The sequence below is a fragment of the Notamacropus eugenii genome, chromosome 1 (genome assembly GCF_028372415.1).
Source record: "Notamacropus eugenii isolate mMacEug1 chromosome 1, mMacEug1.pri_v2, whole genome shotgun sequence".
In the NCBI taxonomy this organism is placed as follows: domain Eukaryota; kingdom Metazoa; phylum Chordata; class Mammalia; order Diprotodontia; family Macropodidae; genus Notamacropus; species Notamacropus eugenii.
In genome coordinates, this window is record NC_092872.1 from 525,694,413 (window position 1) to 525,718,171 (window position 23,759).

The following is a 23,759-nucleotide window of genomic DNA, read 5'->3' on the forward strand; positions in this document are numbered from 1 at the left end:
GTGTGTGTGTGTGTGTGTGTGTGTGTGTGTGTGTGTGTGTGTAAGACAGAGAGAATGAGAGAGTAAGAATATTTTGGACCAGATCTGTGATTTCATTGGTATAGGGAACTATAGGACGCTCCCTCTTGTTTTTATTCAGTTGTGGTTGACTTTTCATGAGTTTTCTTGCCAAAGATACTAGAGCAGTTTGCCATTTCCTTCTCCAGCTCATTTGACAGATGAGGAAACACAGGCAAACAGGATTAAGTGACTTGCCCAGAGTCATACAGCTAGGAAGTGTCTGAGGCCAAACTTGAACCCAAGTTTTCCAAGTACTCTATCCGCTGCTCCACATAGCTACTAATGCATGTTAGCACTTTCTCTGCAGTTTATAGTCTTGAGAGTTGAACAGTAGCATTGAGAGGGTAAGGACTTACTCAGAATCACAGTATGTTAAACGCATTATTGGAACCCAGGTCGTTCTGACTCTAACGGTGGCTCTCTATGCATTATGACATACTGCCTCTCGTGTGTGCATGCGCATGCATGCATGTGTGTGTGTAGTCATATTGCAACTATAACTTGTCCGTGGCTCTACCTTTCAATAAATAGCAGCATGCATGGTCTTTTCGTAAGGTCTGTCAAAGCCCAGGAGCCTGAGTAATAATAACCTCTGAAACTTACATAGAATTTTAAGGTTTGCAAAGCACCTTGAACATGAGCATCCTGGTGTCTTGAGCCCTGCCACTGCTTTCACTACTGTCCAATCATGGGGCACAGAGAGAACCCCAAAGCCCAGAAACCCAGATTTTTTTCTTGACCTTGCTTGTATTCAGCCAGCTCTTGCTCTCCATGTCCCAGCTTTTTTGTCTGCAGAGTAAATACTAATGGAGGAAATGCAATAATATTTACAAAGTGCTTTGGATAGTAATGCTAGAAATAAGCTAACATTACTGGAGCTCTGGTCTGAAAAACTCTCTTTTTTTAATGACTCCCATGATAATTGGTGTTGTTGTAGAGACTAATTCTGAAATCAAGGAGATTCTTACTAATTGTGAGTTACTGTGTGCGTATGGAGGATTCAGCATTGGAGTTCTAGAAGATATGCTTTTGAATGTTAGCTCCCTACTTACTTGTGTGACTTAGGATGAGTCACTTAGCCTCAGTTTCTTTGTGTGAAATGAATGGGCTTGGTATAGTTATTCTCTAACATCCCTTCCAGTTCTGAATCCTATAAGCCTATGATCCTTTGATGCTGCAGGGTTCTTACCTTGGAGTCTGTGAACTTGTTTTTTAAATTAAGTTTTTTTTGGTTGGTTTTTTTTTGCAATCAAAGTTGTGACTTGCCCAAGGTCACACAGCTAGTAAGTGTTTAAGGCTGCATTTGAACTCGGTCCTCCTAACTCCAGGGCCAGTGCTCTATCCATTTTGCCACCTAACTACTCTTTACATTAAATTTTGTTTTATGTTTAGATTCCATAATTCAATATGATTGGTTTTCTTTGGAATGCTATGTATTTTATTTTGTGCATTTTTTATTCTGAGAAGGGGTCCATAGACTTCTTCACCAGACTGATGCCAAAGGGTTACATAACCCACGATAAGGTTAGGATACATAGACCATTATATGGTTAAGAAGCTCTGATCTAGAAGCTTGTACATGGATATTGACACTGCAGAATCTCAAAGTTGAAATGAACCTCAGAGGTAAAGAGTAACCCTCTCCATAGCATTTCCAACATGGGATCACACAGCCTTTGCCTGAAGACTTCAAGTGAAGGGAAACCCATCAGCTTTCAAGGCAACTTTCAAGGCAGAGTCCTAATTGTTAGAAAGTTTTTGTTTCATATTGTTTTATTTTTTCCCCTGACCCTGAGCCTAAAGTTGTCTCTTTGCAATTTCCATTTACATTTTCTACTTCTTACTTCTAGACCCAAATAGAATGAGACAAATCTCTCTTCAATGGGATGACTCATCAATGAATCCTTGAAGATAGCTGCTTTGCTCCTCTAAGCCTTTTCTTTTCTAGGCTAAGCATCTCCCAGCTCCTTAAACTAACTGGTCATCCCCAAGTTTCCTTGTTCCCCATTCCTAACTGTTCTCTGTTTTTTCAGTGTCATAAAGTACGGTACTTACAACTGAATATAATTCTCCAGATGTGGTTAGGCCAGAGCAGAAAAGTGAGACTATCACCTCCCTGATTCTGGATAATAATGGAACATCTATTACTTTAACATCTTTGGTTATCTTACTACACTGTAGACTCTCATTGAATTTGTTGTTTACTGAGGATCCCCAGCTTTTTCTCCCCTACATAAATTGTTATCTAGGCAAATGTTTCACATCTTGTACTTCTAAAACTAATTTCTTTAACTCCAGGTTAAGGACTTTATCTGTTCTCTGAAAAGTCATTTTATTCAATTTGGTCCATGTTCTAATCTGTGAAAATCCTTTTGATCCTGACTCTTTCACCCACTGTGTTGGCTATCCCTCCCAGTTCAGTGTCATCTGCAGACCTGATAAATTTGCTTTCATCAAAGTCATTGATAGAAGTGTTAAGCAGTATAGAACCAAAACCAGATAAGATCCACAGAAGGCTCTGGTCCATTAGAGTGGCAGGTAGGAAGATGGCAGGGGTGTAAAGTGAAACATGGTTGAGGCTGGCTAGAGGTAGTGGCACCACTACTACCAGTGCTTAGTACAATCTGGCATATAGTAGGTGCTTAGTAAATGTTTATTAATTGATCAGTTGGTAGGAACCATGAAGCTTGAAGAGCAGGTGGAAACCTGCTGAGATCTGATCAGAGAAGGGAGATGTTTGCCTGGGTCTTTCCTCAATAGAAGAATCTGGGGGGTATAATAGATAGAGTGCTGGAGACAGGAAGATTTGCATTCAAATCCCACCTCTGATGCAACTTCTGAGCTTCAGACAACTCCCTAACATCATGAATTATAGTTGGTCACCTCTCTGGGAAAAGAGGTTGCCCATAGGATGGGTTCCCATAGGTATGACATCATGGGTGTTTGATGAAGTGGTAGGCTTTCTAACATAGGGAGTAAGTGGAGAAGGAAAGGGCATTTGAATTTTAGATGCACCACAACAACCAAACTCCTCCAGGATAAGGATGAAAAAAGCTCCCCAGGGCAACTGTGTTGACACCTCCTCTGCTCTCAGTTGCCAGCAAGATCCTGGCCCTGGTCTCAGGGCTTTGAGTCAGGATAGAGAGGGCCAACCTCTACGCACTCCTTGCATTGATATGCCAAGCCACATTTCAGTATAGCAGATGTGATCTTTGCTGCTCAAATACAAGCAAAGTTCTGGGGAGCAGTAGCACCCGCCCTTTGTATTATTTTCATCGATCTTCTGAGTGTTTTGATTCCATTAGGGGCCTGGGCTATGGCAGCTGGCAAACAAATTTACCTGGAGAAGTTCAACAACTGCCCAAGGCTAAGTCAACATGGTGTGATGACTTGGCATATCATCCTTGTCAAGGTCCGGTTGCCTGGAGACTTGGGTTCCAGTCCCAGTACTGTCACTATCTATTAGTCACTTAATCTATGTAATTCCATTCTCTCTGTGCCTCATTTAAAAAAAATTTAATCTTGAAAAACAGAACTTAGAATATGTGTTCAGCCTAGGGCTATTGTGAGCGTTGAATTTGATGAGTGGTCATTGGGTGGAGTGGAAAGAGCCATTTTGTCCAATGGGCTACCTCTTCTGGCACATCCTGTCTTAGCAACCCAAAGTAAGTCAGTTAACCACCTCTCAGTACCTGCCCCAGGTAACAAAGCCAAGGCCAACCTACTTTGGGAGAGGGTTTCTCAGGAGATGCTTCCTATATCAGTGAAATCACAGGTCTGGTTGAAAAAAATTTTTAGAATTGAAGAGACTTAATGGTCACTGAATCCAACCCCTTCTTTTTATAGATGAGGAAGCCAGGACGCAGAGAGGTAAACAGCTTTCCCAAGGTTATATGAGTATTAAATGGAAGAACCAGGAAGTGAAATCACGTTCTCTTGACTCCAAATATTTCCCTTCTATCAAGCTGACTTAGTTTTTCTTTGTTACAAGAGAAGATTCAGTTCTCGGGGCAAGGTTATATATAACATTGTGATTCAAAAACAAAATTTGATTATACAACTTATTAGAAACAGAGAGACTGGCAGATCCACCCTCCTGTTTGCAGATTCTTGCTTCCAGACTTTGCTCATGCTACTCACCTTCCTAAAACACTCTCTGTATCATTTCTACCTCTCAAAATCCTCCCTTATTCTTCAAGACCCTGCTCAAATTCTGCCTCCTCCATTAAGCACCCAAGCACTTAATGTATATTGAATAAATGCATTTATCAGTCAGTAGGCTCAGAATGGTATTTCATTTACAAGAGTTAACTAATCTTAATAGAAAATTGTCTCTCTAAAATAAATGTGAAAACCCAAACCCCAAGAGTATATTAAAATAGACCTTTTCTTATGCGTTACTCTAAGAGGATATCACAAAATTATAAGCCATCTGATATAGGTGTACTCATTTAAAGAACCCAGGATAGAAAAATAGATTTCTTTACATATTTTTTCTTTCACAGTACAAGGGAAGGAAATTTGGGGATGATAGCCAAAGGAGGCTTAGTGTCTATCACCAGGGTTCTTTTAAAAAATGAGCTTCCATTTTGCATTTAAGTGTAGTTTGACTTATAAAAGGAAAAAATAGATTTACACGTTTCTCAGGAATACATCACATTCTTTGCCTAAAGTGACCTGCCCTTTGTAATGACCTCCCCTTTCTGCAAACCTAGCCAGACTTATGCCACCTCACTCTGCCTTCCATGCTGCACTTAGCGTGTTGTTAGGCACTAAGTAGATGCTTAATAAATGCCCCTTGATGGATCAATTGATAGTTGTTGAGTAATTTCTGTGGTATCCGACTCTTTGTGACCCATATGGGGTTTTCTTGGCAGAGATATTGGAGTGCTTTATCATTTTCTTCATAGCTCATTTTACAGATGAGGAAATTGAGGCAAACAGAGTTAAATGACTTGCCCAGAATTACACAGCTAGTAAGTGTCTGAGGCTGAATTTGAACTCAAGTCCTGTATCTATTATTCCATGTAGCTGCCTAATTTATGGTAGGTGCTCAGTAAATATTCACAGATCATAGAGTTTTAGCAAGAAGTGACCTTAGTGATCCCTCATTTTTATAAATAAGAAAACTGAGGCCCAAAGGTAAGTTAAGTGGCCTACCCAAGGTCACACAGGTACCTGCAGTCCAAGCTTAGATTTCAGCCCAGAACTCCTGATGCCATGCCCAGCATCCTTTCCTCTACAGCTGTAGTGCTTTTAATCAGTTAGGTAGCATCCATGATGTGCTTGCTATGTGCCAGGCTCTGTGCCAGATGGCAAAGACAAAAATGAAATATCCTTGCCTTTGACATTCACGCAGGAGAGCTAACGTTCTTACAGAATGTGCAAAATAGATAATGAGTTAAGTACAAGGCGATTGGGATGGGGAAGCACCAGCGGTTGGGAGGTAAGGATCAGGAAAGGTCTCCTATAGGAGAGGATGAATGAATGAAATGAGGGAACGCCATGAGGATTTGCAGCCAGTGACAACCACCGAAGAGCCAGCTTTTTACTTTAGGATTCCTGCTTGCAAGGTTCCCCCTCTATCCTCTGGGCAGGGAGCACATTCTGAAGAAAAGGGTCAGGGAGGCAGGGGCTGATAGCAACAGAGTACTAGCTAAGTTGAGTCAGAACCTTGTTATGTGGTTATGTAAGAGACTTCAGAGCCAAAAAGTAGAGCAGAAATTGAGTGCTGAGCCTCACGTCTGCTATGCTCCCAGTGAACCTTTTCTTTGTCCTGAGAAGTTGGCAGCTCCATTTCTTGCCCTAATCCCTATTTTCACTCCCCCATGCAGGGAGCCTGAAGCTGGGCTCTTATCCAGCAAGCGTCGATAGGCTCTGAGAACACAGAGGCACTAATAGCAGCTTGAACATGGCAGACACAGAGACCTTTCATTAGCTGAGGTTTCTTGAGTTGAGTTAAATAAATGAAGCATCTGAAAAAAAAAAAACAACAAACCAACAACCAGGAACTCTCAGGGCCTTTGTTTCTGTTTGGGTTTCTCCAACCAGTGCTATCACAGCTGTAATAATAGATCACATTTTAATCTACAGCTTGATGTTCATTAGAACAAGTATTTTTCCCATTTTTACAATTAAGCAAAGAAGCTTAGAAAGGTAAAATGACTTACTTTAGGTCATGTAGATAGAAAAGGCAGACCTTAGATCTCAGATTTCTGTCCTGACTCCAAATTCTCAATCTTGCTACTATACCATGTCACCTTCCTATTTAAGGGAATAGTTTAAAAATGTATATTTTTTAGACAAAAAGATCTAAACAAAGAACTGAAGTTTTATGGATTCTAGTCTACTTGATACCGATAAGCCTAAGATTTTTGGAGAGGCAGAAAAGAGAGTTGAAATTAAAAGGAGAGAGGAGAGAATCTGTGTGGTCCAAGTAGGCAGTAGATAGACTATGCCTTGCATGATTCCTAAGTTCTAAACTTGTATTCTCATTGTAGTAGAAGGTGTCTGTCATGGTAGACAGTGCTGGATTAGGAAAGGTAGTCAGGAAGATGTAGATTCAAACCCACCTCCGACACTTACTAGCTGTGTTACCTTGGGTAAGTCACTTTAAGCCCTATATGGCTCAGGGATCTCCCTAGAATTTACCTGCTGCCATACAGTTATACTCACTTGACCTTGAGTTGGTTTCTTTACTTCTTTTCCTCATCTATAAAATCACATATAAAAGACCTTTCTAACTCCAAATCCCAAGAATTAGGTCTTCCTTTTTGGGTGGAAGGAATTTCCTAATTCTTTTTTAGACGACTGGGCATTCCCTAGTCTGACAATAGTTTCTTTGAGAAGCATATGTGTGTATCCTTATTGAGAGTGAGAATACACTTAAGAGAAGAGGTGCTTAATAAAAGATTGTAGAGCTTATATATGCAAAAGAAGCCAAATTCACTTCCTGAGGGTTTCAGGGACCCTTATGGGAACTTATAGGAGGACATAGACAAGAATTGCACAGGATAGGCAGACCCAGATGGTTTGTGATTTGTTCCACTGGGGGAACATATAAACTTGGGGAGATAGCAGATCTATGGGAGCATTTGTGGTGCTGTAAGCTGGTCTGAAAAATTCAGTTATGCAGGTGTGATGATTGTAATAGGATCAGAACCCAGGCCCAAACACCATATTCCATTAAGGATGAGTATTTTTTTTAAGCAAACATTTATTGACCAATCATAAAGGATATTTGCATTCATCAGTTAGAAATTAATGCTCAACTAACTTTAATATTTAAATTTTAATAATTATATTTTACTTTAAAAATATAAACTTAAAAAATGAGAGATAAGATAACTTTTCTGGTGATTTCAGTAGACTTGCCTGATTAGAATGTTTATTCTAATGTTTATTATTGGGCTTACCATCCTGTATGGCAATCAATCAATTCATAAGCATTTATTAAGAGCCTAATATTGTTCCAGGCACAGTGCAAGGCACTGGAGACACAAAAGACAAAAATGAAACAGTTCCTGTCTTTTGGGAGCTTATATTCTGTTGAGAGAGACAATATCTGCATATATCAAATATACATAATAAATGCAAGTTAATTTTAGGAAGAAGGGCATTCCAACGGGTGGGATAAGGAAAAGTTTCATGTAGAAGTTGGAGAATGAGCTGAGTTTTGGAGGAAGTTAGAGAATCTAAGAGTCAAGGAGGAGAGAGTGCATTCCAGTCACACAGGACAGCCAATACAAGGTATAGAGGGAAGCTGGATTGTCACATGTGAAAAAATCCTTTACTCTGAGGATATTGATTTGTCCTAATAATCCTACATCAGAGATGTTTTAGAGGACATTCCTGCATTAGTAGAGAGGGTGGACTGGATACTCTCTGAGGATTCTCCCAGTTCTAAGATTCTAGAATTCTATTCACTGCCCCCAGAACACACCATTCATAGCTTTGCCTTTTCTCCTCACCATTGTCTCCACGTGTAGAAACGATCAACAAACGTTTATTGAATATCTACTGTGAGCAAGGTGCCAGACCTAACTAAATCCTATTCCTTCAAGGCCCAGCTCAGAGCTCATCTCCTCCATGGAGCCTTCCCTAATTGATTCAGCAAGTGGTGATTGTCCCATTTCTGAACTCCTATGGGGTTTATTGTCTATGTCATCATTTGGAATTCTACACCTACAATAATTAGTATTTATCATTTCCTTAGCCATGTAAGCTCCTAGAAGGCAGGAACTATGTTTTAGTTATCTTTTCCTCACCTGCAGCAACTAATGAAGTTTTGGGCATGTAGTGGGAGTAAAAAACAATGAACCAGAGGAGAAAAAAATGCCTAATTAGAGGAGAACATCTGCCATATTAAAGGATCTGAAATGTAGAGAAGGCAAGGGGTGATGCTTGGTGGCAATTGTCTAACCTGCAAATTACAGCTGTGCTCTTGACTCTGGAACTGAAATCAGGGACTGTTCTCCTGTAAGTGCCCACGGCCAGCAGGGTTCCTGCCCCTTGCTACTGCAATCACCAGGTGTGTGCTAGCTCCTTCTCGCCAAAGACACACTCCTGACTTGCCTGGTCAGCACAGCTATGCTTGGTGTCCCTTAACAATGGAAAGTTCTTCGATCTTTTCCAACCCAGCTGTCAGACTCCCATACTGTCTTTGAGATGAATGTTTCTAAGGCTGAGGCTGCCTCTCCATCCAGCTACTACCAGGGCTTGTTGTATATCGATTCCCAAGAGTCAGACTGGAGGTGTTTGCACTTTACTCAGGCCAAATCTCTGCCCCTAGAGGTCAGGTCTTTCCCAGGGTCTTCTCAAATTGTCTTAGGACAACTGCTTTATCCCATATTTATTTCTGTAACTCTGCATCAATGTTCTGCTTTTTTTATGGAGGAAATTTGGAGAGCTGAAAGTTTTCTGACCTATTCTGTCATCTTCCCAGAATCACTGAAAATAAAAATAATAAAAAACAACCATAACAATAACTCAGGGGATTGACAATTCCGAAGACCTCAGGATGAAAAATGCTATATACCATTAGTGAGAGGACTGATGAGCTCTTGAGTGCAAATTGAAGCATATTCTTTTTCACTTTTTAATTTTTTCTTACCTTTTTCTCCCTACAACATGGCTAATGTAGAAATACATTTTGCATAACTTCAGATGTATAATGGGTATTATATTTCTTGCCTTCTTAATGAGTAGGAGAGGAGGTAGAGAGAGGGAGAGAATTTGGAAATGAAAATAAATTTTAAAAAGCCAATTAAGGGAACCCAAGCTATCATTAGCCATATGAAAAAAAATGCACTAAATTGTGAATAATTAGAGAAATGCAAAGTTAAACCACTCTGAGATGCCACTTCACACCTATCAGATTGACTAGGATGACAAAAAAATAAAAGGAAAATGCTGGAGAGAAAATGGGAAAACAGTATACTAATGCACTGTTGGAGCTGTCCAATCCTTCTGGAAAGCAATTTGGAACTATGCCCAAAAGGCTATCAAACTGTGCATACAACTTTGACCTAGAAATATTGCCTCTAGGACTATTTCCCCAACAAGATCAAAAAAAGGAAAAGGACCTATAAGTACAAAAATATTCATAGCAGCTCTTTTTGTGGTGGCAAAGAATTGGAAACTGAGAGTGTATCTCTCAATTGGGAAATGGTTGAAGAAGTTATGGTATATGTATGTGATAGAATACAGTTGTACTGTAAGAAAAGATGAAGAGAATGATTTCAGAGAAACCTAGGAAGACTTGAATATTTTGATGCAAAGTGAAGTGAGCAGAAACAGGAGAAAGTTACATAGAAACAGCAATGTTGTAAACAACTCGGAAAATGTTAGTTTGAGGTAGACCAGGGGTGTCTGACTCAAATAGAAATGGGGACCATTAAGCCATACGTAAGCGTCCCTGCAGGCTGCATAAATATTATCTGTGTTTTATTGTATTTTAATTTGTTTTATTAAATATCTCTCAGTTACATTTTAATCTGGTTCTGGGGCATTCTGGAGTATTGCGGTCTGGATGTCATGTTTGACACCTCTCTTGTGGATGATTGAAAATGGATTTCAGAGTGAGAAAAACCTGAATTCCAGTTCAACCTCTCAGATAGTCTGACTGAATGACTCTGTATGAGTCACTTAACCTTTCAATGCCCTAGGAAACTCTAAGATGATAACCCGCAGTTTATATAGTTGTTATTATGTACTTACAGAATTGTTAGTCAACAAATGTTGATGAAGCATTTAGTATGTGCTGGGCACTGTACTAAGAGCTGGGGATACAAAAAAAGGCAAAAATATCGTCTCTGCCCTCCATTCTAATGGAAAGCATTCTAATAAGGAAGATAATTTATAAAGAACTATGTATTTGCAAGATATATACAAAGCAAATGGATGGTAATTTCAGAGGGAACGCACTAGGATTTGGGGAAAGGGAGAGAAAAACTGGGAAAATCTTCTTTCAACTAAATGGATGAAGAATGCTTGTTGTACATCTTTGGATGGATCACCCAGAGCTAGTCCCTCAGTATATAGATCTGGGATCCTAATGAAGACCAGGGGGAAAATGTTCTTACCACCAAAGTTCTTGGCATTGTCAACTGCTTCAACAGCAAAAGAGGGCATGTTTTTTTCTAGTGGAAATAATATTAAAGAAGAAACATTACTGTCCACTTGACTGTTATGCCCTAAGGACTACTAGACCTTTCCATCTGACTTACAGCTGAAGTCTCTTATATGTTTTGCCTTTCTTATTAAAATATGAGCTCCTTGAGAGTAAGAAGTGTCTTGCCCTTTCCATTTGTATTTCCAGTGCTCATTACAGTGTTTTACATACACTAAGTGCTTAATAAATGTCTTTTTACATATTCCTTCCTGGACTATGAGCCCGGCCTAAAATACAACAGCATATTGGCAGGCTACATTGCCTTTGAGAAATTTCTTATTGTTTTTAGTGACCTCCAAGCTTCTCTCTGAAACAATGACCCACTTTTAAAAACAACGGTGTTTTCAGAGCTGTTGTGTGTATGCCAGTCTCTGAAGAATTGAACTTGCGGGTCACCCAAAAGGCAACAGAGAAAAGCAAAGTGCAGATGAGTAGGCCGCAGCATGTTCCTAATGATGAATCATGCTAGAGGAGTGGCTTAAAATATATGATCAGGAAGATGGAGGTCCAGAAAGATGGTGGCCTAGACACATGGTGAGAATGAGTGATGACCAGTAAACAACTTGGATGGTCCACTGGTATCCATAGAGTGTCAAAAGATTTAGAAGAGTCAATATGTTGAGTGTCTCCCATGGAGAAGATTTATTGGGGATCACAGAAAAGAGTCACAGAAGATGATGGGTCATAGATGGGTTGCAAGCTGTAGCAATGGAAGAAGTACCGACATTAGTAAGATCACTTGAGTCATTTCAGTCATGTGTGACTTTCTGTGACCCCATTTGGGATTTTCTTGGCAAAGATACTGAAGTGGTTTGCCATTTCCTTCTATAGCTCATTTTACAGATGAGGAAACGGAGGCAAACAGAGTTAAGTGCTTGCTTAGGGTCACACAACTAGTAAGTATCTGAGGTGGGATTTGAACTCAGGAAGATGAGTCTTTCTGACTCTAGGCCTGGCAACTCTATCCACTGAGCCACTTACCTGCCCTGGAAACTGATAGTCAAGGATAACATATAGACAACTAGAATGCTGCACAGATACCCACTGAATGTAAAGACCTAAAGGAAGGAAGCCACCCCTCACCCCCTACCTCCAGTGTATAAGGTTGTAGAGAGAGAGGTAGCAGCAGCAAAATGGACAGACTCTGGAGTTAGAGGATCTGAATTAAAATTTCACCTCAGATGTTTACTGTCGGTGTGACATTGGTCAAGTCACTTACCTCCCTGGGCCTCGGTTTCCTTCTCTATAAAATGAAGGAGTTAGATTGTGGAGTCTTTGAGACCCATCCCAACTTTAGCTCTACCATCCTATGACATGAAGAAAAGTTGCAAAGGATGAGAAGGAAGGGATGGACTGTGGTTTGCAGGGCTGGGGGGAATACCAAGGGTTCACTCACAACTCCATTGAACTCACAACTCCTTTGCCATATCTACCACCTGACACATGCGGGGATTGAGGGGATTAGGAGCGCAAGTGGGTAATTGTGGGAATTGAGTGAATCAGACTGACTCCATTTTGTGACTCAGTTCTAGAGCTAGCTCAGTTCTCTTTCTATTCAATTGTGGGTCTAGTCCAAATTCTTTCTTGTGAGAAAACTTGTAGGAATTGGGAGAAAATTTTATTGTATGGTTTGAACCCAGCCCTGTGTGGCTTGACCTTTTGTTTCCTCAGTTGTTTCATAGTTAAGTGCTCATTAACTGCTGAATTCCCGACATCCAGTGAGCAGGCACCTGGGTTCTGTCTAGATTTAGCATTCTGATTCAAAGAGTTGGAAGGGACCCCAGAGATCATCTCTTTTACATTTCTTCCTAGCTCTATGTAAAATGAAATGAAAAGATCCCTTTCTCTTCTCTCTTTCCTCCCTGTTTCTCTGTCACCTTGTTTCTTTCTCTCTCCATCTCCTTTGTCCCTCCCTCCATTACTTCCTCTTTCTGTTCCCACCTGTCTCTCTCTTTCTCCTTTCTCCTCTCCATCTTTGTCTCTTTTTTCATCTTCTCTCTTTCTGTCTCTCTTATCTGCCTGCCTTTCTCCCCCTTTCCTATCTCCTCTGTGTCTCCTTTATCTAGCTCTGTTTTTGTTTCTCTCCATCACCTTTGTCTGTCTTCCTGATTCTTTTTCACCCCATGTCTTTCCCCCTCCTATTTCCCTTATCATCGGTCTCTTTCTTTATCTCTGCTTTTCTCTCACCCTCTTTTTCTGTCCCTGTCTTTCTCTCCCCCTCTCCTCATCTCTGCCTTTCTCCTTTTCCTCTCTCTGCTTCCAACTCTCTCTCTCTCTCTCTCTCTCTCTCTCTCTCTCATTAAATAATTTTGATAAATTCCCAGGACACTCTATCTAGTTTCTCATTTCCTGACATCTGTGGTCCTAGGAGAGGGACTATGGAAAGATAGGGCATTTTTGTCTGTTATTTGCTAAGAACAGTGACGTTCTGTGTGAGCAGAGACCTGAATTTCACATTTAAAGAACTGAGCTGGTGATGTTTGGTCAAATTGGATTTTTCCTCATTTTTTCCCTCCTTAATCCGCTTTCTTAATGAAGGCAGTGAGCAGATTAATTGAGGTTTGTAGGAAAGGAGGTGAAATATATTGAGAATAAAGAAAACTTAGAAAGGCCAGGGATAGAGGTTAATTGCAGCTAACAGTTTGCCTGTAGATTTAAGCAAAGCCCCCTTCTCCCTAGGGAGGACTGTGCTGATACTTAATCCCCTTTTAAGTCTAGAACCAGCAGGAAACACACATTCTGCCTTCTTTCTGGTAATCTTCTTCCTCTTCGATCTCTGCTCACACTCTCACCATGTCCCTAGATCTTGTGGTGATCTGGAAAATTCCAATAAGGGGGTAGAGTCTTCACAAATCGTGCTGCCCTCTGTATTTGTACCTCCCTGTAAATGTGGTTTAGATATGGCTCTCTGCAGGAGGCCTGATCTTAAGCCCAACCTTAAATTGGAGATAATCTCAAAGGGAAGGCATCATCTTTAAGGGGAGAGGGAAAGGCTGCTTGCAGGTGGGATTTTAGCTGAGACCTGAAGGGAGCCAGCAGGTGGAGACAAGGAGACAGAGAATTCTAGAGATGGAGTGTCTTGCAGAAGGAATAGTAAGGTGACCAAAGTGACTGAATTGTAAAGTACATGGAAGAGAGTAAGGTGTAAGAAGACTGGAAAGGTAGAAAGGGCAGTGGATAGTGTTTCTAGATTTGAAGTAAGAGGATCTGGCTCCAAATCACTGTTTGGATAGCTCACACTGGTCTCTTCCCTGACCAATCCAACCCCAAGTGATCTCTCCTACCCTTTAAATCCTATAGGTTTTTTTTCTCCCTAATCACATACTGTCTCAGGTAGATATGGTATTCTGGATTGAATTTCTATAACTACATGTATGGAGCACCTAGGTGATGCAGTGGATAGAGTACTGGGCTTGGAATCAGGAGGATTCATCTTCAGGAGGTCTAGCTGTGTGACCCTGAGCAAGTCACTTAACCTTATTTGCCTTAGTTTTCTCATCTGTAAAATAAGCTGGAGAAGGAAATAGCAAACAACACCAGTGTCTTTGCTAAGAAAACCCCACAACTGTGGTCATGAAGAATCAGGCATACCTATAACAACTGAACAACAACAAACTGTATGTCTTGTGTGTCTGATTAAATAGTAAGCCCTTTGAAGGCAGGAACCATTCCCCAAATCATTCACAACAGTGCTAACCTAGCCTAGATACTTTAATTCTTCATGAATCTTTGATTTCTTTAGTATGGGCACTCCCTTCATCCATCCAAATTTCTTACCCTGTGGCCATTCTAGTGAGCTTTTCCGAACTAAAATTGCCAATGCTGGTTTTCAGATAAAGACCATGGAGTCCTGTCATCAAGTCTATACATGAAACTTAGTAGTGTTGGACTTTTCCAGGGCTTCTGTTAGGCTGGCATAGCCTTCTAGTCAGTAAACATGTATTAAACACCTATTATGTGCCAGGCACTGTATTAAGTACTGCAGATACAAAGAAAGGTAACATATTTCCTGTTCTCAAGCACCTCACCGTCTACTGAGGAAGAAAACATGTAAACTACTATGGAGAAACAAACTGTCTACAGGATAAACTGGAGATAATCTATAAGGGAAGGATTGAGGGGGATTGGGAAAGGCTTCCTGTAGAAGGTGAGATTTTACCTGGGACTTGAAGGAAGCCAGGGAAGCCAGGAGGTGGAGACAAGGAGGGAGAGCCTTCCAGGCATGGGGCACAGCCCGTAAAAATGCTCTGAGGCTGGAGATGGAGTGCCTTGAACCCTGGGTCATCTCCACACCACGAGGGAGCACCAAAAAGGCCCTTAGTAGAAGATACAGCATATCCTCTATAAACATTTGTTGAATGAATGAATGGATATATTGTAGCTGGGTTTTGAATTCAATGATGTAGTCAAGTAAGTTTGGTCTCTGTGCTAAGCACTGTACTAAATGGTGGTGATACAAAGACAAAACAATGAAATAGTCTCTGCCCTCAAGAAGCTTACAATTGAGTCAAAGATATGTGTGTGTCTGTGCGTATAATGCACGTATAGGTATTATATTTAGATATGTGTATTATATATAATGTACATGCTATATATTAATATAGCAATTTAATATAGATCACATTAATATAGCTAGAATAGATGTCATTGCGTGTTACATCTATAATTATGTATGACATACACACACATATATACATACACACATATATACACACATATACATACACATGATAATTTGGGATTAAGGGAGAACACCTAGAATCTGGGGGATTCTTTGAATGAAATTTGTTTCCATTCTGCTCAAAGGATCATAATAATTTCCAAAAGGAAATTATGTTGGAGATTTCTGCAGTAGGATTATTATAGCTGTAATAGAGGCCATCTTCTCTTTGTTCCTTCCTGACAGTCCTTTGTTTGATTTTTCTCCAATTCATTTTAATAGAAGGCTAGCATGAGTAGAAGTGAATGAAATGTTATTACAGATTTTAAAGAAATGAATTGATTTTTTGGAAGAGGGCTAGTTTAAACCCTAGTCCCAATGATTTAGGGGAAAGGTATTGCAAAGATCAGAAAACAAAGCATTTTGAATTCCTTACAAAAAAAACATTTTTCTTAAGGAATGATGAGAATGATAATGATATTTATCACTAATGAGAAAATGAAAGGCTAGAGAGAGGAAGTGACTTCTCTATAATCTCCCACTGATCAAAGGCAAAGATAATGCACTTAGTTATTCAAACTTTAATTCAAAGCCTTCAGGGAGTGAGGCAATGTACTGGGCACTGTGGGAATCCAGAGGAAAATAAGATTCATCTCTCCTTCTTCAAAGAACATATTATTTACTTGGGAAGTGAAAACATACATAGATTCATTGGTTTGACATTAACAGGCAATATGTTAGAAAATACAAGATAGCTGAATATTACCTCATATGAATTCTCTAATAAGAGTAAAGTGGTGGAACAGAATTTGATGGGAGGAGCTGGGTTAGTGTCACCCAAACTAAAATAGTTTTATATTATGGCACCCTTTGAGTCTTCAGGCTTGGTTCTGACCACACTCTAGAAAGTCCTTAATTCTTGCTACAGCAGAAAGCATATAAAAGGTTTCCTATCTGAGGCAGGCAATGCCTTATTTCAAGAACATCTTGTCCCTGGGATATGGTCTGTTCTTTTGCAACCCCTATTGCTCACCTAGACTTGATCTGTAACTTGATCTGTAAATCAAGATGATTTCTGGCTACTGTCTCCTGCCTTGATCTTGAGGGTTTTTTTTTTGTTTTTTTTGTTTGTTTGTTTTTTTATGATTTCTGGTTCCTGTTCTAACTTAACTCTTTGCTCTGTGACCTTGCACTGTTCCCACTCCACTCCCAGGATTCTGGAAATTCTGTAAGTTCTGATTGACCTCTGACTTACTCCTTAATATCCTGTAATGTTTATCTTGGTTCTCTTGATCCAAGAGGAGGGCAATAAGTTGCCAAAGAAGGCAGATAGGGAGTAGTTAAACTCTTTTAGGGATGGGGAACTTGCTGCCTCAAGCCCACATGTGGCCTTCTAGGTCCTTGGGTGTGGCCTTTTGACTGAGTCTAAGTTCTACAGAACAAATCCTTCTATTAAGGGAATTTGTTCTGTGAAGTTTGGATTCAGTTAAAGGGCTGCACTTGAAGACCTAGAGGGCCACATGTGGCCTTGAGGCTGCAGATTTTCCCCAGCCCAGAACAAGAGAACTGAGCCTGTGATAACTCTGCAGCCCAAAGTACAAGAGATTATGGAGGGTGAGGATGTAGTTAAATGTCAAAATCTTCAGAGATGTTGAGAAAGAGGACTTTAAAAGTTCATTGGATTTGGTAACTAGAAGAACATTGGTGACCTTTGAGAAAATAGTTTCCATTGTGTAGTAAGATAAGATAAAATGGGGGCATTGGGTATTAAATGTTTTTCCCCAAGATGTTTGGTAGTAAAGAGAGAGATGAGATAACTGATGGGTCCAAAGAAATTGTGGTGGTTGTTTTAGAATTGGGGAGACCTGAGTATATTTGTAGTCAAAGTGGAAGGAAACAGCAGAGAGGGAGAAAATGAGGATGCATTAGAGAGGGAGAATGGCTGATGGGTCAGGATTCTGAAAGATATAGAAGGGATTAGGATTATGGGTGCAGGTAGGATTTGCTTTAGGAAGGGATAATGACAGACCTCATCTTCTGTGCCCTGAGAGGAAGAAAGGAGATGGAAGATGATGCTAAGAAATTTTGAGGAATTAAGGAGAGGACACTGAAGGAATTTACTTCAAATGATCTCAGGGTTCTCAGAGAAGTAGAAGGCTAGATCATCTATTGCACTGGAGTTGCAGGTGACATTGGGAGGGAAAAGAGAGAAGAAAGATTTTGAAACAGTCACTCTAGGTGTTCTAGGTTAGCCATTCCCCTGACAGTTTGTGTTCAGTATTGGAACAAAATGAGATTCATAGGTGATTTAACACTTAACAAAAGATTTTACTAAAATAATTTTTAAAAAAGATTTTACTTAGCCATAGTAAGAGGATATTCAACTAGGATATACAGTGAGGATACTATGAGTTAATTCATCTGTAATAAGCACTCCTGCCTCTCAGTTGCCCACCATGATCTGCCAACCAACTATCAGAGCACCTCTGGAGCTCTTTTGGGTTCTTTTTGATGACCAGGAAGTGATGTCAATAGCAAGGGTCTTTAGTCTCCTCAAAGATAGAAGAACTAGTCTAATTTCATGGGGATTGGGCATTAATATATTACTCATACCACAGCGGGGAATGAGATAGGGAGCCAATAAGGGTGGAGTAAAAGTTGGTGAAAATCAGTGAGAGCCCAGCTGAGGATAGATTGTAGAAAAGAGCCCTGGATTTAGAATCAGGCCCCGAATTCAAAGGCTTGTTTTGCACTACTGCCTGTTTGAACAATTCAGTTATTTTTCTGTATGTCAGTTTCCTGAACTGTAAAATGAACAGGTTAGTTTATAGATGATCTTTAGTCTTTAAAAGTTCCGAATCCTATGTTCCTACTATAAATTTGAAATAGGTAAAATCGATTTGGTTTTTATAGTTTTCTTTGGCAGTCCTGGAGGAGGAAGAGAGAAATTGGATCGAGATTCATAGGATTTAACTTCAACAGAGGAAGTTCATCGGGGCATATGTTGTAGCTAGTGAGGTGCAAATGCCATTGATGGTGATGGGGAAGTGCTTGCTTAGGAGAAGGAATCATTAATTTTTGATCTGTTAAATTCCAGAATTGTGTCCATACTGTAAATTCAGTTGACATTTCAGGAAAGAATGAAGAAAGAAAATAAGCATTTATTAAACACCTGCTATGTGCAAGGCCCTGTGCTCAGTGCTTTATAAATATCACCTCATTTGATTCTCACAACAGCCCTGAGAGGGAGGTGCTGTTATTATGTCCATTTTACAGTTGGTGGAAATGAGGCAGACAGATTAAATGACTTGCCCAGGATCACATGGCTAGTAAGTGTCTGAGGCTGGATTTGAACTCAGATCTTCCTGACTCCAGGTCCACTGCTCTATATACACTGCACCATCTAGCTGTAGAAGAGACTCCAACTCACTAGTAGGAACTAGCTGTCATTGGTATAGGGACTATTTGTCAGGGATATTACAGGCAGAGATCTTGCCTTATTGGTGAAGGGTAACTTACTGGTAAAAATTAATTCTGAGATACCTTTCAACTCTAAGAGGACATATGATGACCTGATACCTGAAGATTGTTCCCTAAATGATTGTCTTGAATTTACCAACATTGAAAGCAATCTGCTACTTGTTTTTTCCATTGTATAACCTCATAGAATTTTAGAGCTAGAAGAAACTAGGTAGTTACGTGCCATAGTGGATAGAGAGGGGACTTAGTGTCAGGAGTACCTGAGTTTGAATACTGCTTCAGACATTTGCTGGACAAATCATTCAACCTCTCACAGTCCCAGTTTCCTCATCTATAATACTAGCCCCTACCTTTCAGAATTGTTATGAAGATTAAGTGAGATAATGTATGAAAAACACTTTGATGTTGCTGTTCAGTCATTTTCAATTGTGTCTGACTCTTTTTGACCCCATTTGAGGTTTTCTTGGCAAAGATACTAGAGTGGCAAACCACTTGGCAAACCTCTAGAGTGGTTTGCTATATCCTTCTCTAGTTGTTTTTACAGATGAGGAAACTGAAGCAAACAGGATTAAGTGACTTGCCCAGGGTCACACAGCCAGTGTCTGAGGCCAGATTTGAACTCAGAAAGATGAGTCTTCCTGACTCTAGGCCTGGCACTCTATCCACTGTGCTACCTAGCTGCCCCATGAACAAAGCACTTTGAAAACTTTAAATCCATATGTAAATGTTAGCTATTATTTTTAGTACTTCTCCTTCCCAGTTTTACAGATGAGGAAACAGGTCTAGATGTAGTTAGTCCTAAGTTCTAAATCCTAGCTGTGACTCTTAGAGCCTGTGGTGTCCTTCCCTGTTCCCCCTCTTAAAAAATATGAGTGGCAAAGATCCTCTCCCAGGCTTATTCCCACTAGCTTGGCTTTTTCCTACTCAGATGAGTTAATATTGGGGAAACTTAAATTTCATCATATGCTCTCCCTTTAGACTTATTAAAATCTATAATTAAAGTTGTTCCTAATGCTGTCGTGAACCCTCAAGGACATTTGCCTTCACTGAAGTTTCTTTAAATCTGTTAGGGATATCCATCGCTTTGAAGGTATAGTTTTTCCATCTGAAGTCACTGGGGCTGCAATTCTGTTAGTTGCGACAAAAGTCAAATATGTAATAAACATAATTTTATTAAAATAGTAGCACATATTAAGCACTTATTTTTTGCATATTAGCATTAAGACAAATGTTATTTGAAAGGGGATTTGAAAATAAATAATACTTAAGCACAGATTACCTTCTTTTACTATTATCAACTCTGTTCAGTCTCTGATTGATTCATTTTACAATTGGGCTAAATTTCCAGGATAAGCCATTCCCTGCTAACAATTCACTTTGAATCTTTTTTCTTTTTTTCTTTTTGGTATTATCAGAAGCCTTCTGAGGCACATGAAAATTCAGTAGTGCTTTGGACTAAACAGAATTAGTTTGGCTTAATGTCAGAATTTTTCTAAATATTTGCCTTGTCACGTAGAAGACTTCTTTTTTCTACATATTTGCCTCATGACCTACTGCTGCTCTCTCTGATTACCTAGCCAGGAAATCTATTCAGCAACAGATGGCTTTATATACTCTGTGCAGGCTTCCAAAATATCTCTTTAGCCATTTTCTCTCCTCTACTAAGTCAGACCAAAAATATGGAGAAAACTTCAGGGTTTTCTTCCACCTTGGATAAGAAAGCCTGAAACTCTAGTGATTATTTCCTAGTTAGGATATAGTTACCTAGATGACCATGATGTCAATTATCCATTCATTTTTCTTTGAAGCTCCCCCTCAGTATGAAAGCTCTCAAAATACTAAGAATTAATGCCAATTAGCCTACATTTGCATTTTCTTTTGAAACCTATATTTATAAAAGGACTTTGTCCTTTCTCCACTAACTTTTATGGTGAACAGAATAGCTTGTGAAATCAGAAATTTAAACAGGGGTCCTGTTAGTATAAGAACCCAAAGCAGTGTATTGTGGCAGAAAGAGAAAGAGCACTGGATTTGGAATGAGAAGACCTTGGTGGAAGTTACTCTTCTACTACTTACTATCTGTGTGACCTTGGGCAAGTCTTTTCATTTTTCTTGTGCGCTCCTTTCCCCCTGCCTCCTACTTCAACTCTACAGTGAAAAATTTGGCCAACTTTTAGAGAATAAAACAAAACAAAACACAATTTAGAATTTGGGTGACCTTGGACAAGTCATCCTATACCTCCTGGCCCCAGTTTCCTCTTCTATAACACAATTTTGGTGAAATTGGGCTAGATAACCTATAAGTCCCCTTTCAAGTCTAAAAACAAAAATAATAATTTATGATCTATGTAACCTTGGGCAAATTATTTGACATCTCTGGCACATGTAGGTGCTTTATTTATGATGAATAAATGCAAGAGTCAGTGACTGAGTAGATAAAATGCATTGCTCAGGAAGTGAAGGTGGGCCAGATACAGTGGCCTGTGGGTTGTGCTAGCTCTTCCCAGACATACAACCACATGGAAAGAAGTCTAGAGGCTCCAGGTATTATATGATGCCAGAACTGTTGTATCCAAGAGCCCTCCAGACCAGGGTTTCATAACTTTCAGACTTTCAAATGCACTTTTCAGTGTTACTGGAGCTTCAGGGGTCTGAGACAGGTCAGTTTACTGCTCTATGGGCTCTGTTACTCTACTGGGAATTTGCAATATGGCATGTAGCTTCACCATTATTCGGGTCAAACTGTCTGGTAGCTAGTCAAATCATACTGCTTTGGTGCCAAATCAAAATAGATATGTACCAGTGATTAAGGAAAGTACCAGGTGGAGAGATGGTCACCTCCCTCCACTCTCTATAGAAGGTGAGAGTTGGGCTAGAAAGAGGACAAACATAAACCATCTGTGTGGTATAGTGGATAAGATCACTAGAGCTGGAGGTATGATCTGGGGGCAAATTCTAACTCAGATACTGACTACCCAGTAACTATTGGCAAGTTACCTAACGTGCCTGAGGCTGTTTCTTTATCCATGAGATAGGAATAATAAAATCTAGTATCTTCTTAGAGAGTTGTCCTGAAGCTCTAGTAAGGTAATGTATATGAAGTGCTTTGCCGCCTTTAGACCACTATGTAAACATCACGTTATTGTCAGCAGAATGTAAGCTCCCTGAGGTCAGGAACTTGTGCTTTTTGTCTTCCAGTTCCCAAAGCTTTATATATTCCTTAGTTAATGCTTCTGAATAAAATTGAACCAATAATAATGGTGTGAGGTAGAACCTAGAACTTCTTTTACTTTGTATCTTCAACTTCTACCCCTTTGTTTTAGTGATTTAGTTCATTTTCTCATTTGGTTGTTGATTGCTTTCGTATCTTCTCTAGAAAATTTTCTGTGCCTATCCTTTGACCATTTAGCTATTGGGGAAGGGCTCTTGTTATATATTTGAATCAATTGCTTGATTATTGGACCTTCATCAGGTAAATTTGCTGCAAAGATTTTTTTCCCAATTAACTCTTTCTCTTCTGATTTTAGCTGCATTGATTTTGTTTGTCTAAAAACATTTAAATTGTCTGTAATTAAATTGTCTGTTTATCAGTTTTGAGTTTCTCCCTTATTTGGTCAACTTTCCCTCTATCCATAGTTGTGAATGGTTATTTCCTCTTCTCTAATTTATTCATGATGTGACCTTTTAGATCTCATTGATGTATCTACTTGGAACTTACTGTGATTTATTGTGTGAGATATTCTAAATATGATTTTTTGGATTGCTTTAGTCTTCCAACTTTTGGAAGAGGAAACTGTCCGGTTTTCCCAGCAGTTTTTGTCAGAGAGTAAGTTCTTCCTCCAGTATTCAATGTCCTTGGGTTTTGCCAACACTATGGTACTATGTTGGATTTCTTCTGGAAGTTGAGGTGTACAAGTTTAAGAAGTACAAATACTGGAGGTGACTGGGAATAAACTATGCAGAGCCATGCTGGGAAAAAACTCCCCCTGCTGAAGGGTGGAGGGAGGAGATGGGGGAAGCTCCCTTGGGGTATAGCCTAAGGGGAAAGAGATTCTCTAGCACAGAGGTATCAAACTCCAGGTGGCAAGTGCTAGCAAAATTCTGGAGTGCTATCTGAACCACATTATAGCAAAATTAGGAAATGTGTAACAAAATGAAGGGCAGTTAGGTGGTACAGTGGATAGAGCTCTGGGCTTGAATTAAGGAAGACTTATTATTTTCATGAGTTTAAATCCAGCCTCATATGCTTATTATCTGTGTGACCCTGGGCAAGTCACTTAACCCTGTTTGCCTCAGTTTCCTCGTCTGTAAAATGAGCTGCAGAAGGAAATGGCAAACCTCTCTGGCATCTTTGCCAAGAAAACCCCAAATTGGGTCACAAAGAATCAGACTCAACTGGAGAAACAACTGAACAAGTCAAGTGTAATAAAATAAAAACACAATACAATACAATGCAACACAGATAATGTTAATTTGTGGTTTTCTAAGTCAGTATGTAGCGCACAAAGATCCATTTCTCTTTGAGTTTGACACTATTGCCCTGGACACCTCATGGAGCTGAATATGGGAGTGGATGAGGCAGATGGACAAGGCCAGTGTCTGAGTGGGGAGGAGGGGGGTGGTGAATATACTTCTACCTCAGCAGGAGAAGAAGGACACAGGTGAATGACACAGGTCAGCTGTTGCTTTTGTTACCAAGGAACACCTATCTTGGGACAGCAAGTTTAGTGGATAGGCTACTGAACTATCCTCATCAAGAAAACCAGCATTCGAGCCCTGTCTCTAAAATATACTGACCACATGGTCTTGGACAGATCACTTAACAAAACACTTAAAGAGGCAACTCAATAAATTATGTCTAGAGATTAAAATTAAATGGGGGGATGA

The 23,759-nt window shown here is 39.8% G+C and overlaps 1 protein-coding gene across 4 annotated transcripts in view; it reads left to right on the top strand.

Moving 5' to 3' along the window:
- EFR3B (EFR3 homolog B) overlaps window positions 1–23,759 on the top strand; it is a 128,263-nt gene that overhangs the window by 28,749 nt on the left and 75,755 nt on the right. Inside the window, exon 1 of one of the 4 annotated variants that reach the window (XM_072633882.1) lies at window positions 15,356–16,620. The exons of the other annotated variants lie outside the window; for them this stretch is intronic. The gene's annotated coding sequence lies outside the window, so the exon portion shown is untranslated. Of the gene's footprint in view, window positions 1–15,355; window positions 16,621–23,759 lie in introns of those variants that run through there. 4 annotated transcript variants of the gene reach the window in all.